The following is a 13,283-nucleotide window of genomic DNA, read 5'->3' on the forward strand; positions in this document are numbered from 1 at the left end:
CACTGGACAACTTTGCACCTGTTGTAATTTCAAAATTAAATTTATTTATTTAAAATAGGTCCTATTAATTTTGATGAAGCTTAATTCAGAGAAGACTTATTTGGATTGCAACCTTAATTAATAAATGAAGCGGTTACTAAATCTCACACAATAAATGAAGTTTTCTTTAAGGGTGTGTGTGATATCCGAGTCCTGTGAGAATAAGGTTCCCCAGCAATTTAACAGCTATGTTCATTTCATTACTCAACATCACCTCAGTGCTAAAAAAAAAACATATTGGATCATATTTTGAACAAGGAATCAGGCTTTCTGTCCATGACAACAGTTCTTTCAGACCAAGTTCAATATGTTATAATAACTGGCCTGATAAATTAGTGGACCCTAGCCATTATCAGAACTTTATACTTGATCTCCAACACTACAGAGTGAAGCTACTGCTTTCTTTTTACAGTAATAAGCAACCTCCAAGAAAGTTTCTCAATAAAAAAAAGCAAAAAGCCACCTATTCCCATCTTTTGTTTAAGTAATAGAGAAAGCTAAAAAGAGCCGAGGTGGCGCAGTGGTTAGGGTGCAGTACCGCAGGCCACTTCAGCTGACTGTTATCTGCAGTTCGGCGGTTCAAATCTCACCGGCTCAGGGTTGACTCAGCCTTCCATCCTTCCGAGGTGGGGGAAATGAGGACCCAGACTGTGGGGGCAATGTGCTGACTCTGCAAACCGCTTAGAGAGGGCTGAAAGCCCTATGAAGTGTTATATAAGTCTAACTGCTATTGCTATTGCTATAAAATCAAATAGGGCAATTTTAGTGGACCTTTCACACTGCAGTTAGTGAGAACTTGAATCTTAAAATTTAGGAAAGAGGAGAGAAGGATTTTAAGTTCCTCCTCCATCCCCTTCACTTTCCATAGAAATTCCAAGCCTCCAAATCAATGGTTCCCAACCTTTTTTTTTTGACAATGTCCCACCTAAGCATCTCTAAAATCCTGCCCCCCCACCCACATATAATTCTTACTTTACTCAAAAAGTGAACTCTACTCATGCGGAGGAAGCCTAAAAGGCCATTGACTTGGTTTAAACAAGGTTGAAATTGCCTCCATTAACAACCAAATTGCCCCCTTGTGGGGTCTGAGCCCCACGTTGGGAACACTGCTATATATCCTTTGCAGAGGTGGGTTCCTACCAGTTTGCACCTATTCAGTAGAACCGGTTCGTCAAATCTACCGGACCGGTTAGAAGAGGTTCCACCAGTGGACCCGGAAAGCAGGCCACACCTACAGAAGAGGTTCCAAATTTTTTTGAAACCCACCACTACTAAAGGGTTAGGGGTGCAAGGATCTTGTAACTTGACAGCTTTAAGACTTGCATGCTTCAATGCCAGAGTTTCTGAATAGCTACGTGGACCGACCTAAGTACTAATTCATAATTTCATATCCGGTCACATAGGCGGCAAGCCACTCCCACAAAGGAGGCCACACCCACAGAGTAGGTTCGAACAATTTTTGAAACCCACCACTGATCCTTTGGCACAAACGACATCCTTTTTGCTTTCTGTCTCTCCCACACCCCCACCCGTGCAAAAAAGAAAAAAAACCCTATCCACAGGAATCCCACATATTCCCATATTCCCTATTTGGAATGAGACTTTATGATAGCAGAATGGGCTCCAGCTGCCTGGTATTCTTCTGACTTTCTTCCCTCCAGAGTGTGTAATAGCAATAGCAGTTAGACTTATATACCGCTTCATAGGGCTTTCAGCCCTCTCTAAGCGGTTTACAGAGTCAGCATATCGCCCCCAACAACAATCCGGGTCCTCATTTCACCCACCCCGGAAGGATGGAAGGCTGAGTCAACCCTGAGCCGGTGAGATTAGAACCGCTGAACTGCAGATAACAGTCAGCTGAAGTGGCCTGCAGTACTGCACCCTAACCACTGCGCCACCTCGGCTCAGCTCTGTACACTTTACACTTTACAGATCTTGGGGGGAAAAACTGAATGCCCGTAGCTAGCTGTGGCTCAGAGTCTAAATATATTAGGGCATTGAGGGTTATTTTTTCTGTTGCTGTTCTTGTCAAGGCACATTCTTTTTTTATTTCTCTGGGCTCTCAGCCCGGCCTGTCATTTTGTGCCAGCTGCAGCTGGCAGATGTGTGCTGTGCCTTCCAATAGTGGCCTCATATGCAGCCAGTGGCCAAGACGGGGAGTTCCATAGGAAGTTGGGAATTCTGGGAAGTCAAAATTTCAACACACTTGATGAGTCTCTAAAGAGTTTAGAAAAGCAGGTCTAGACTTAGCAAAGGGCTCCTAATATTATTACAATTCCTTACCCAAATTCTAGGGATAGCAGGGAAATTGTTAATCGGACACAGCTCCGTTTACATTTGCTAGTCCCAAATTAGAGTATTCTGCCCAGTCAGACTAATCGATATTTCTTATGCTTTAAATAAACAGCAATACTACTTAAAATAAAACTAGCATTTTTGTCTATGTAATGTAGGAATTTATCACCCAGCCCTCTCCCAGAAAAAATGAAATATCCTAGGAAATATTGAAAAGGCAGAATATTTCTCTGGATGTGAAAAGAAAGAAACATGTTTTAAAAGACAGAATAGCTGCCTGTAGCTTCCTGCCCATCCCCACTTTGTTAATGGGCCATTAAGAAGACCAAGCTAGTCCACTTTACATAATAAAGACTTCTCCACTTCAGCTACAGGAAAGCATGATGATATTGGCCCCAACGGACTACATGGCATCTGAGAACTCAACCAAACCTGGATTCAAAACGCAGCCTAGAGAGTTGCCCCTACATGGCCCCATGGGAGTCTGACAACCAATCAGAATACATTTCTTACACAGGAACAGGAAACAGAGAGGTGGGACTGAACAGGTTATAAAAAGCCTAGCAAGCCCCTCCCTCAGCCCTTCTCTTCTTCTCCACCAACATTGAAGCATGTGATCCCCTTTTCTGTTCAGGGCTCAAGCCATGTGGTCCTGTCCACCAATAAACCATCTTTCCAAGCAGCCTCCATGTCTCCAGTGTCTTCTTCCCCACTTGGAGCCGAACCCAGAAGGACATTTCTTTCATCAGTAAGAAGCTACACATTCAATTTAGCTGCTGGGAGGATGGGGGGTGTTGGGGGGGGGGATTGGGAATATTACAACAGCAAACATCCCTTTCTATGAAAATGTGATTATCATTTACATTTATTTCCTGCCTTTCCTTTGAAATTTTGATTATAAATTTATTAAAAATATTTATAAGGCCACCCCTCTCACAATTTGTGTCTCTGGGAAGCATGCAAAAAATCAAAAGGGAATATACAATCTCTAGTTGGAAGGGGCTGCAGCAGAGTGCATGTGCAGAGAGCAGGAGGCCTGCAGAGGCACAGAGAATAGCAGTTAGACTTATATAGCAGTTAGACTTATATACCGCTTCATAGGGCTTTCAGCCCTCTCTAAGCGGTTTACAGAGTCAGCATATTGCCCCCAACAACAATCCGGGTCCTAATTTTACCCACCTCGGAAGGATGGAAGGCTGAGTCAACCTTGAGCCGGTGAGATTTGAACAGCCGAACTGCAGAACTGCAGTCAGCTGAAGTAGCCTGCAGTGCTGCATTTAACCACTGCGCCACCTCGGCCTGAAGTTGGACTGGAGCAGGCCAGAAGCTGGTGTGATCCAGAGGCACGAACTGCCCCAGAGACCTAGGCAGAGAAGTAGGTGGCCCAGATCAGAAACCAGTGGGAAGGAGTGCAAGGCTCAGAAACCAGAGACAGGTTTGGAGACCTCCAATAAGGCAAACCAAGGCCGGTAATGGCAGAAGACCTAACAGAGCCAGGGTTAGGCTAAGCCAGGTTTGGGGCTGCCTGCAAACTCTTAAATTCCAACACACATGGGGCCCAGCAATAACTTGAAAGATGAGGTCAGACTCTCTGAAGAAGAACCCTGGTGGCATAAAAGCCTCCTCTAGGACTGAAAGAGAGAAGCTTCTAAGGGAGTTAGGGTGGGTGGGTACAGGATAGAGATGGAATTCTGAGAGCAAGTGATAATGGTTTGTTTTTTTTAATGTGATATCCAGTGGAGGAGGAATGATATTATCTGTGATTTGATCATATTTGCATGTTGCAGCTACCATTTAAGTTACATGTTTACTGCATGCTGGGATAAGATGCTGCGCAATGGAAACTACCAAGCCACTAACCCAGAGGTGGGTTCCTACCAGTTCGCACCATTTCGGTAGAACCAGTTCGTCAAATCTACTGTTAGAAGAGGTTCCACCAGTGGACCCGGAAAGCAGGCCACACCTACAGAAGAGGTTCCAAAAATATTTGAAACCCACCACTTTCTCTCTCTCTCTCACACACACACACAGAGAGAGAGAGAGAGGGGCAGGGAGGGAGGGAGGGAGGGAGGAAGGAAGGAAGGAAGGAAGGAAAATAAAAAGTGAGAGAGATGTAAGAAAAAAAGGAAAAGGGGACAGAGAGACAAAAGGAAGGAGAGAGAGAGAGCGAAAGAGAGAGGGGGGAGATGGAGAGAGAGAGAAAGGAAGAAAGAAATAAAAAAGAAAAAAGAAAGAAAAATGAGAGAGATGAAAGGAAAAAAGGAAAAAGGGACAAAAGGAAGGAAAGAGAGAGAGAGAGAGAGAGAGAGAGAGAGAGAACACATGGCCTGCAAGCCACTCCCACAAAGGAGGCCACACGCACAGAGTAGGTTCGAAAATTTTTTGAAACCCACCACTGGTACAGGAGCCCAGGGATCTCAAGGTGGCACTGGGTTGATCCCTAGATTGAGCATAGAGGTCACCCAGGTACTTGATTATTGTGTGTTTCCTTCCCTTTTGCCTGGGTGTAAGACAGGCAGGGTGGGAGTATAAGTGTGGTTCCCTCACTGACTGGAAGTGGAAGAAACCGTCTTGTGGGGAGAGGGTATATTTCGTAACTGTGGGAGTGGTAGAGAGGGAGGAATCTGGGTGGCACCGAAAGCTACTTCAGCTTGGTGAGTCACTGGCATCCTGCCATCAACTGCTGGGGCTAGAAGAGGAAATAGGCAATTGGCATATACAGGATAGAGATGACTGGGGAGGGAGGATATTTGACAGAAACTAGAGGTGTGACAACCAGCCTGTTCTAGTCTTCAAGACCACGAAGCCTGAGAAAGGAATATGGATTGCACCAAATGTCCAAGCAGTTCGCAAAACACCTAAACAGCACATAATTAATCGAAGACAAATCAGTCAAGGGAAGAGGGCTGGGATGAAGGAGAAAGGTTTGTAACCTTTTGCACGGGAACTTTAATTCTAGCCTACTTTTGCTCCAACCACTGATTTTTAGTAAAATAACAAATGGAATTGAGAGTCTTTCTTCCCAGGAACCTAGCTGGAGCAAGCATGACAGCTACAGCTGAAGTGCCATAGGAGTATTCCTCCTCCCATTACCCATTGAATGGTTAAATAAATTGGTATTACTGATAGAATGGCAGGGTCTACTGGTGTGTATGGGGGAGATCAGAATTGAGGGTAAAATTCCACCTTATTGGATGTGGGGATAAACCAATTAATGTGGTTATAGGTAGGGGTAGAAACAGGAGCAAGAGGGTAGGTCCCAGATACTTAATACTGGTGGTATTGAGCTCATGTTCATACCTTGCACAGCAGACACTCAGAGACCTGGGCCTTTGACTGCTGCTAATGAATACCAGGTTGGTCAACAAGGCACTCCTCAGTTGTGGCCCAGCAGGAGCCGTTGGAGCTGCAAACAGACTCCGCCAGCGAGGGGCCTTATGAGTTGGCTCTAGAAGAGGTGGAGGACCCTGGGCAGGGTTCCGACTCTGAGCAGGGTGCAGAGAGGCTGGTTGGCCACCAGGAGGTGCCTGAGGCATGGAGCAGCGGTGAGAGCCGAAGGGAGTGTGCTCCTGACGCCATGCCTTGGAGTAGTGATGAGAAGACAAGGGAGATGGTCCTGGATGCCCGGCAATGCCAGGCAGATCGACGTAGAGAGCAGCTATGCAGTTACAAAAGATAATTGGACCCAGGTGATTATAATTAGGCTCCTCTCAAAATTGTATTTAAGGAGAGACTGGGAGGAGTCTGGTTTTGCAGGATTCAACGTCATTCCTAACGCTGGAGAAGCTGTTATCTGTCGAAGTCTGAGTTGCTGCCAAGGTTCTTATCTGTTTGTTATGCTTGGCTTTCAGCCACCGAGGTTTGGGTTTCTTGCTAATAAAGTGCTGTGAAATTCCAGTTAAGCTTGTCTCGGCATTCGCTACTGGACGGAGGAGGGGGGTCAGAATACTCCTCATTTGTGACCTTATTGGAGAAGAACAAGTGTACTTGTTCATCATCACTGATACCTGACTGACACCAGGGGAGGGGTGTTCCCCTCAGAAATGTATCTGACTGGATTTAGGGTTTGGCACCAGCCAGGCCCCAGAATAAGGTAGCAGGGTATAGCAATAATCATTTGGCAATGTCTTTGGGCCTAGGGACTATACTCCCCAAGTTTCCAGATGTTAGATTCTGTTCCTGAAGTTTGGTTTGGAGGATCAGTTGGGTTGTATTCCTCCTGCATAGTATCTGAGTGCCTGAATTACTGGAGGTCATCTTAGGGTTGGTAGTGGAGCTCCACAGGCTTAGATCCTGGGGAACGTCCATCTTTCCAAACTTATTGGTCTATAGTTCCTAGGTCCATTTTTTCCCCTTTTTTTTGAAGATTAGAACCACATCAGTTCTTTTCCAGTTGTCTTAATAGTTTCCTGATGCCCCAGGAATTTTGAAAGATATGGTCCAGTGGTTCTGAAATCACATCTGCCAGCTCCTTCAAAACCCCAGAAAATAATCCATCTGGTCCTGGTGATTTAAATTCATCTAGATTGGATAGGTGTTGTAGTGACATTTTCTTGTCTATTTTGAGTTGTATTCATAATATGCTTTTAGAGCCGAGGTGGTGCAGTGGTTAGGGTGGAGTACTGCAGGCCACTTCAGCTGACTGTTATCTGCAGTTCAGCGGTTCTAATCTCACCGACTCAAGGTTGACTCAGCCTTCCATCCTTCCGAGGTGGGTGAAATGAGGACCCAGACTGTGGAGGTGATATGCTGACTCCGTAAACCGCTTAGAGAGGGCTGAAAGCCCTACAAAGCGGTATATAAGTCTAACTGCTATTGCTATTGCTATTTTATAGTACTATTTTTGTTAGCTTGGACAATTTTTCCTTTTGCATAAAGAAAGATGCAAAGAATGAGTTCAATTTTCTCTTTGCTGTCCGTTACCTGTTTACTATTTTCTCCCATTAGTAGACCGGTTAATTCCTTGATTTTTTTTCCTTGTTCTTTTTTTTTTATTATTTTCTTTGTGTTTTCTTTCTTTGTTTGTTTTTTAGAAAAAAATATAGCCATTTTTCCACCCACATATTTCTAGTCCACTTCTCTTATTGATGTCTTTCAAATTTTTCTCCATTTATCGGGTGTTGCTCTGAGGCAGTGTTTTCAAACATGGCAACTTTAAAATGTGTGGACTTCAACTCACAGAATTCCCCAGCCAGCCTCTCCATTATTTCTAAACATTGAGTTACAACCTATACAGGAAATACTACATAACGCAACTTTTAAAAACCGCAAAAACAAGGAACTGTGCTTATTGCCTGAAGATGTATACTGTGGAGCAAGAACTTGGGGGCATGAAAATAGGTTCCATTTTGACGCAAAAGGCATGTGGCAGAACCAGTTATTTGGCATACTATTCACAGGATGTAAAAGTAACCAAAGGATTAACTTCTCAATTCAAATGTTTGAGTTGTAAGTTGTTGCTATATGTATGATAATGGTTTGATTCCACTTTACAGCATTATTTGAAAATCCTTTATTTAACAGCTATCAAGTCTTGAATGTGAGCATGCTCATGTGCTTTCAAGTCAGTGTTGACTATTAGACAAGCCCTGCAGTTTTATTGTTTGTATATTACAGCATTTTTTTTTTCAAATAACTCAAGGCAGTGAACATATCCAACACACTTGCTTCCTCCTATTTTTCCCACAACAACAACCCTGTGAGGTGGGTTGGGCTGAGAGAGAGTAACTGGTCCAATATCATCCAACTGGATTTCATGGCTAAGGCAAATCTAGAACTCAGGTCCTCAGCTTTCCAGCTTGGTGCCTTAACCACTGAGCAAACTGACTCTCATCTATTAGTATATAGTATGACTTAGGGATTCAAGATATACACCTGAGCAGCTCTGGGTACACTATAAACGTCATGTGTCATAAATCAATTCATGTCAGCTTGATTTATCAAAATCAGGGGTGGGATTCAGCCTGTTCGGACTGGTTCAGGCAAACCGGTTGTTCCGACAATCAGCTGTTGAGCGAACCGGTTCACTCCAACATCCAGGTGAGCCTGCCCTCCCCACCCCCCGCGCTTTACTTACCTATATCCTGACAAATGATTGATATCTTGAATAGCTTTGCATTTCCATTTACCCATAGGCATGGGGAGAATAGCATGATATTTTGGTTTTGGAATACACTGTAATGTACTAATACTCAAAGGATTACAATTATTGCATCCTAGCAAAACTTTGATTCGACAGAGGACCATAATCAGAACAGAGTTACATCAAGAACAAAAAGCTGCATGAACAAGACAATTGCAGAAAACCATATACTGTATCTAGCTACCTTTGTATAAGAATTAAAACAGTGGTCAGTTTAATACATGTATGTTACTGAAACACATTGCCTGTACTTTAATTTTTTTTTACACTGTAGATTCTCCTTATCAGTCCAATTACGGTATGTGTCATAATGGTAATATAGTAACCATATACACAGTGAAACTATTTCATGCATGAAAGATTTTGATAGCAGTACGTTTCCAAAACGTAATTGGTGGCCAGTAAATAAACTACAATAAACTACTCTGCAAACGAACATATCTTGAAACTATACAGAAGTAGTAAAAGAATATCAGATAAATCTGAAAGCAACACGGTCCAATTACCACCCTGTATGTTTTCTTAATATCCATATCCTCTCTGTTTTTTTAATTTGTTTAATGTTTGTATTTATTAATCAACCTATTAATTTAGTTTATTAATTAATCAAGTTTATTAAATTAATAAATACAACTTTATTAATTATTAATTTATTAATCACATTCTGCAGCAATCCCAGGATTCTTTGCCATACACAAAACAAGAATATACATAAAATATAAAATCTACACACGGAACAAATAAAACCTCCAAACACAGGGCATGGCATCCAGCCCCCAAAGTATTTTTTAGAATGCAGACTACGCTGGTAATCCTTCGCATGTATTTCCACACAAGTTGGAGCCCCACATTAGGATGTAGGAGCACAAAGAATTGAATGTACATACTATACAACCATATATCGAAAGGTTCTGCTCCTGTGTTGAATCACTCTGTGCACATAACTGCACTCAGGAGGATGTCATTTGAATGATATTAAGGAGGGGCAGAAATTTTACCCAGAGTTCAAAGAAGATCAATTGCATTGCACATGTTTGCACTTTGAAGGGAAAATAAATTATCTATAAAGGACCCTTTGCAGTTTTTGTAATAGTCAAGAAAAAATAATCTTGGACTGAAGCTGAAAAATCTTGAATAACTCCTAGCTTATAAAATGTCATGGTGAATGATTCCATTGGAAATGTTTGCTCGTTTCTCTGTTTTGCCAAATATTGGTTCAGAACACGGTAGATTTACACCAGTTCAGAAAGAATGAGCTGTATTTCTTGAAAGGGTAAAGTTGTCCACACCCAATTTGCCTCTTTCGTTTTTAAGTACACAACGGAGCTGCAGTGATAAATTTTAAAAGGACAACTTAAATAAATTTTTTGGTCTATTTTTAGCCAATCTACATCTGGCCAAGTTTATTTTTAGAATTTAACTGGACTAATTGGAGGAGGTGGAGATAGGGATGGGAATGCGAAGGAGGCATTTCTAGAAAATATTCTAAAGGAATGCTTTTAAGAGAAAATATTTTCCATTACATATTTTAACTTCAGTTAAAAAGGCGAGAGTGGAAAAGAACACTGGTATGAAAACATGAGAATGCCTTTTCCCATCCTTTCTAGCATAGATTTTAAAATCTTCAGAATAAAAAATATTTTTCTTAAGAATAATTTTATGCTACAAAAATAGAGTAGAATAGAATAATGGCAGCAAGACTGTTGGTGGCGCAATACTGGAAGAAGGAAGACTTGCCTACAACTCAAGAATGGGCATTGAAAGTTACAAACTTAGCCGAGATGGCTAAAATATCGGCATATCTTAAAGATCACTCAAATGAGAGATATAAACGAGACTGGAAAAAATGGATTGACTATATACAAAATAAATACGGGACCAAGAAATTCCAGTTAGCCTATGCTTAAGATCAGAAATGATTTTAATTGTTTAAAGTTAGCTCAGCAAGAAGAAGCTAAGATCAATGTAGAGATGTCATTAATTTCTTTATTTCGTTTTTCTCAATAGATTTTAGACTGTGTTTGTTAAAAATCCATACCGTGTACGGGTTCTGGGAAGTCGGGGGGGGGGAGGAGGAGGGGGGTTGGGGGGGAGGGTGGAGGGAGGGAGGGGTATACATTAGGCTAGACAAGAATTTGGTGGTACTATTTTGACACACAAAAAATTGTACTTCGATGTCTTACTGATTGAGGAATGATGAAATGTTTGTTTTAAAAGAAATAAAACTTTTGAACCACAAAAAAAAAAAATAGAGTTTTGTGTCAGACAAAACTTAGCACAACAGCTGAACTTAGAAATTGTACTTATGATCTGGCAGAAAGGCCACTTTATAAGGAGCTTGTTCTACTTGCATAATATAAAGGATCATTTCAAATTAGGACATTATATTGAAGGAATATGTTAACTATATATAGCTCTATTAAGTAATTAACCATGTATCAAAGTATTAATGTAAGTATATTGCCAAATATATAATCCAATTATCATTTAATGCCATGATAAAATGATGTATAGTTTTGTGTCATATATTTGTGTCTGAAAAGTGCAGTTTGAGAAATAGGCCTAAAGATTCAGGAAGATCTTCAAGAAAGCAGTGTGTAAAAATAGCAGAAAGAATGTTATTAATAGGCTGTCAGATGGTTCTCAAAGTATGTGAAATCATTGAGGTTAATGGTACTTTGATAGAAATACATGTATCAGGTGCATGAAAACTGGCCTGGTGGAATTGGACAAGCTTCTGTTACTCATGAAACGTATGGGAACAATTATTCTTGGGAATTATCAGAGAGATTGACCTGCAGCTTAGGTTTTCTAAAATATAAAACTAGCTAATTCATGACAGTGGCTGCCACAACACTGACAGGGTCAACAGATTCCACCCACCCTATGTTTTTGTGCTTTCTCAAAAGTATAACCATGATAGTTATTTCACCACCAAATAATTCCAGAGGGTTCAGTGGTTTATTTAAGATTGTTTTTTTCCCCTGGGATGGGTGAAGTGAAGGCAATATTGTGTGGCCAAAGGGGAAAATTAGGAATGTTCGGGTATGATGGGGCTGTTGCAAGCTACAAGTGAGATTTGGGCTAGAGTTCTGTTCAGAGACCAAAGCCTCTTTAAACTAACACAAAGATTAAAAAGACTTTGCCTTTAGCCAAAGCACATGTGCTATAATTAATCTCACAGTTATAGCAAAGGAAGCCACTAGTAAGGTATACTCCTTCCCCTATTTCCTGTTTTCTTTCAGAATCATTTGGTATCATTCTTATTATACACTATATAGTCACTGTTTTAGACCACGTGTGAAAAAATCTCTCTCTTTTCTCTGCTCTTTCTTTTTCATCCAGCTTCTGATCTCCAACTCCCTTTGTCAGGTTTCTACTCTCTACGATTCCACTCTGAATGTTCTTCCAACCCAGATTTCTTCCCTTAGATTTATCTTTCTGCCCTTCCTCAAATTTAACCAAACATATACTTTTGCCTATGTCTAAGAAAGTCTTTGGTGATGTATCAAACAGAAGAGAAAATCAAACTCAGACTCTACTGCGGATCCATTCATTCCAAGGAACCCGACTATCCATAAATTAGACAGCAGATCACAAAAACAATTCTAGAGGATAAGTTGATCACAGACACAGTCTGACTTTCTCATTAGGTAAAACCCTCCCATTTCTGGGTGGATCATTATTACCAAAATGAAAAAAAAATATTGATAACTTCATAATCCAGAGAAAATTTTATTTTGCAAACAGCTCTAACATTTGTACTGGATATCTTACTGATAAATCAGCGTGACCTGACAAATGCGCGCCCGACAACAGCGTGCCCAACAAAACCGCGGCGTCGACAGCACGCCCACAAAGGCGCGTCGACAAAAGAGCGCCGACAGAAGCGCGATTACAGTTAAGGTAAGGGTTAGGGTTAGGGTTAGGGTTAGGGTTAGGGTTAGGGTTAGGGTTAGGGTTAGATTTAGAGCGCGCTTCTGTCGGCGCGCTGTTGTCGGCGCTCTTCTGCGGTCATTCGTCGGCACGATTTCGAACTCACGGTTTTTTCCCAGTGGTTTTGTCGGCACGCTTTTGTCGAGCGCGCATTTGTCGGTGGACCATAAATCAGAACATAAAGAGGCAAATGCTGTTCAAAGAATCCATTTCCTTTAAAGTAAATATAGAGGTTTTAGGAGGGGAAATGGAAAGCTTTCTCTGCTTTCCATTTTGATCACCCCCAGGTGCAGAAAAAACTTACATTGGGGCAAGAGTATACATGTTGTATGGATCTCTTTGTATTTTTATCAGGAACAAAAAAAAGTGCTCAAGAAGTAATTAGATTCTGGGAAATGGGGAGAGGAGAATATTACCAGGGAAAAAATAGCTCCAGGTCTCTACAAATGTTAGCATCATAAAAGTATGCACTGAATATCAAAAGATTAGATATTCTTAGCTGCCTTCAGTGAAAACCTTCTTAAATAACAATTACCACATTCATAGTAACCAAAATCCAGCAGGAGAATTTTTGCAGGACCCCTTAAGCGTGACTAAGTTGATAGTAATCTTGAAACTTTCCCTTTTGATCTGTGTATCAGGTAATTCAAGGACATGGAAACAAGTGAGTCACACAGGTGGAGTTCGGAGTACAGTCTAGACTAGCATCTACCACAAATGTCCTTTTAGCCAGAGATGTTCTAAAAAATATGTTTTCTTGTTGCCATTACATGCCCCTACCACACTACGATGGGTGAAGTAGTTCCGGGTGGAGCCTGGCCAGATGCAAAAGAAGATCAGCATTCTATAAATTAAATGAGATTCTGATCAG

This window comes from Thamnophis elegans, chromosome 11 (genome assembly GCF_009769535.1).
Source record: "Thamnophis elegans isolate rThaEle1 chromosome 11, rThaEle1.pri, whole genome shotgun sequence".
Taxonomy (NCBI): domain Eukaryota; kingdom Metazoa; phylum Chordata; class Lepidosauria; order Squamata; family Colubridae; genus Thamnophis; species Thamnophis elegans.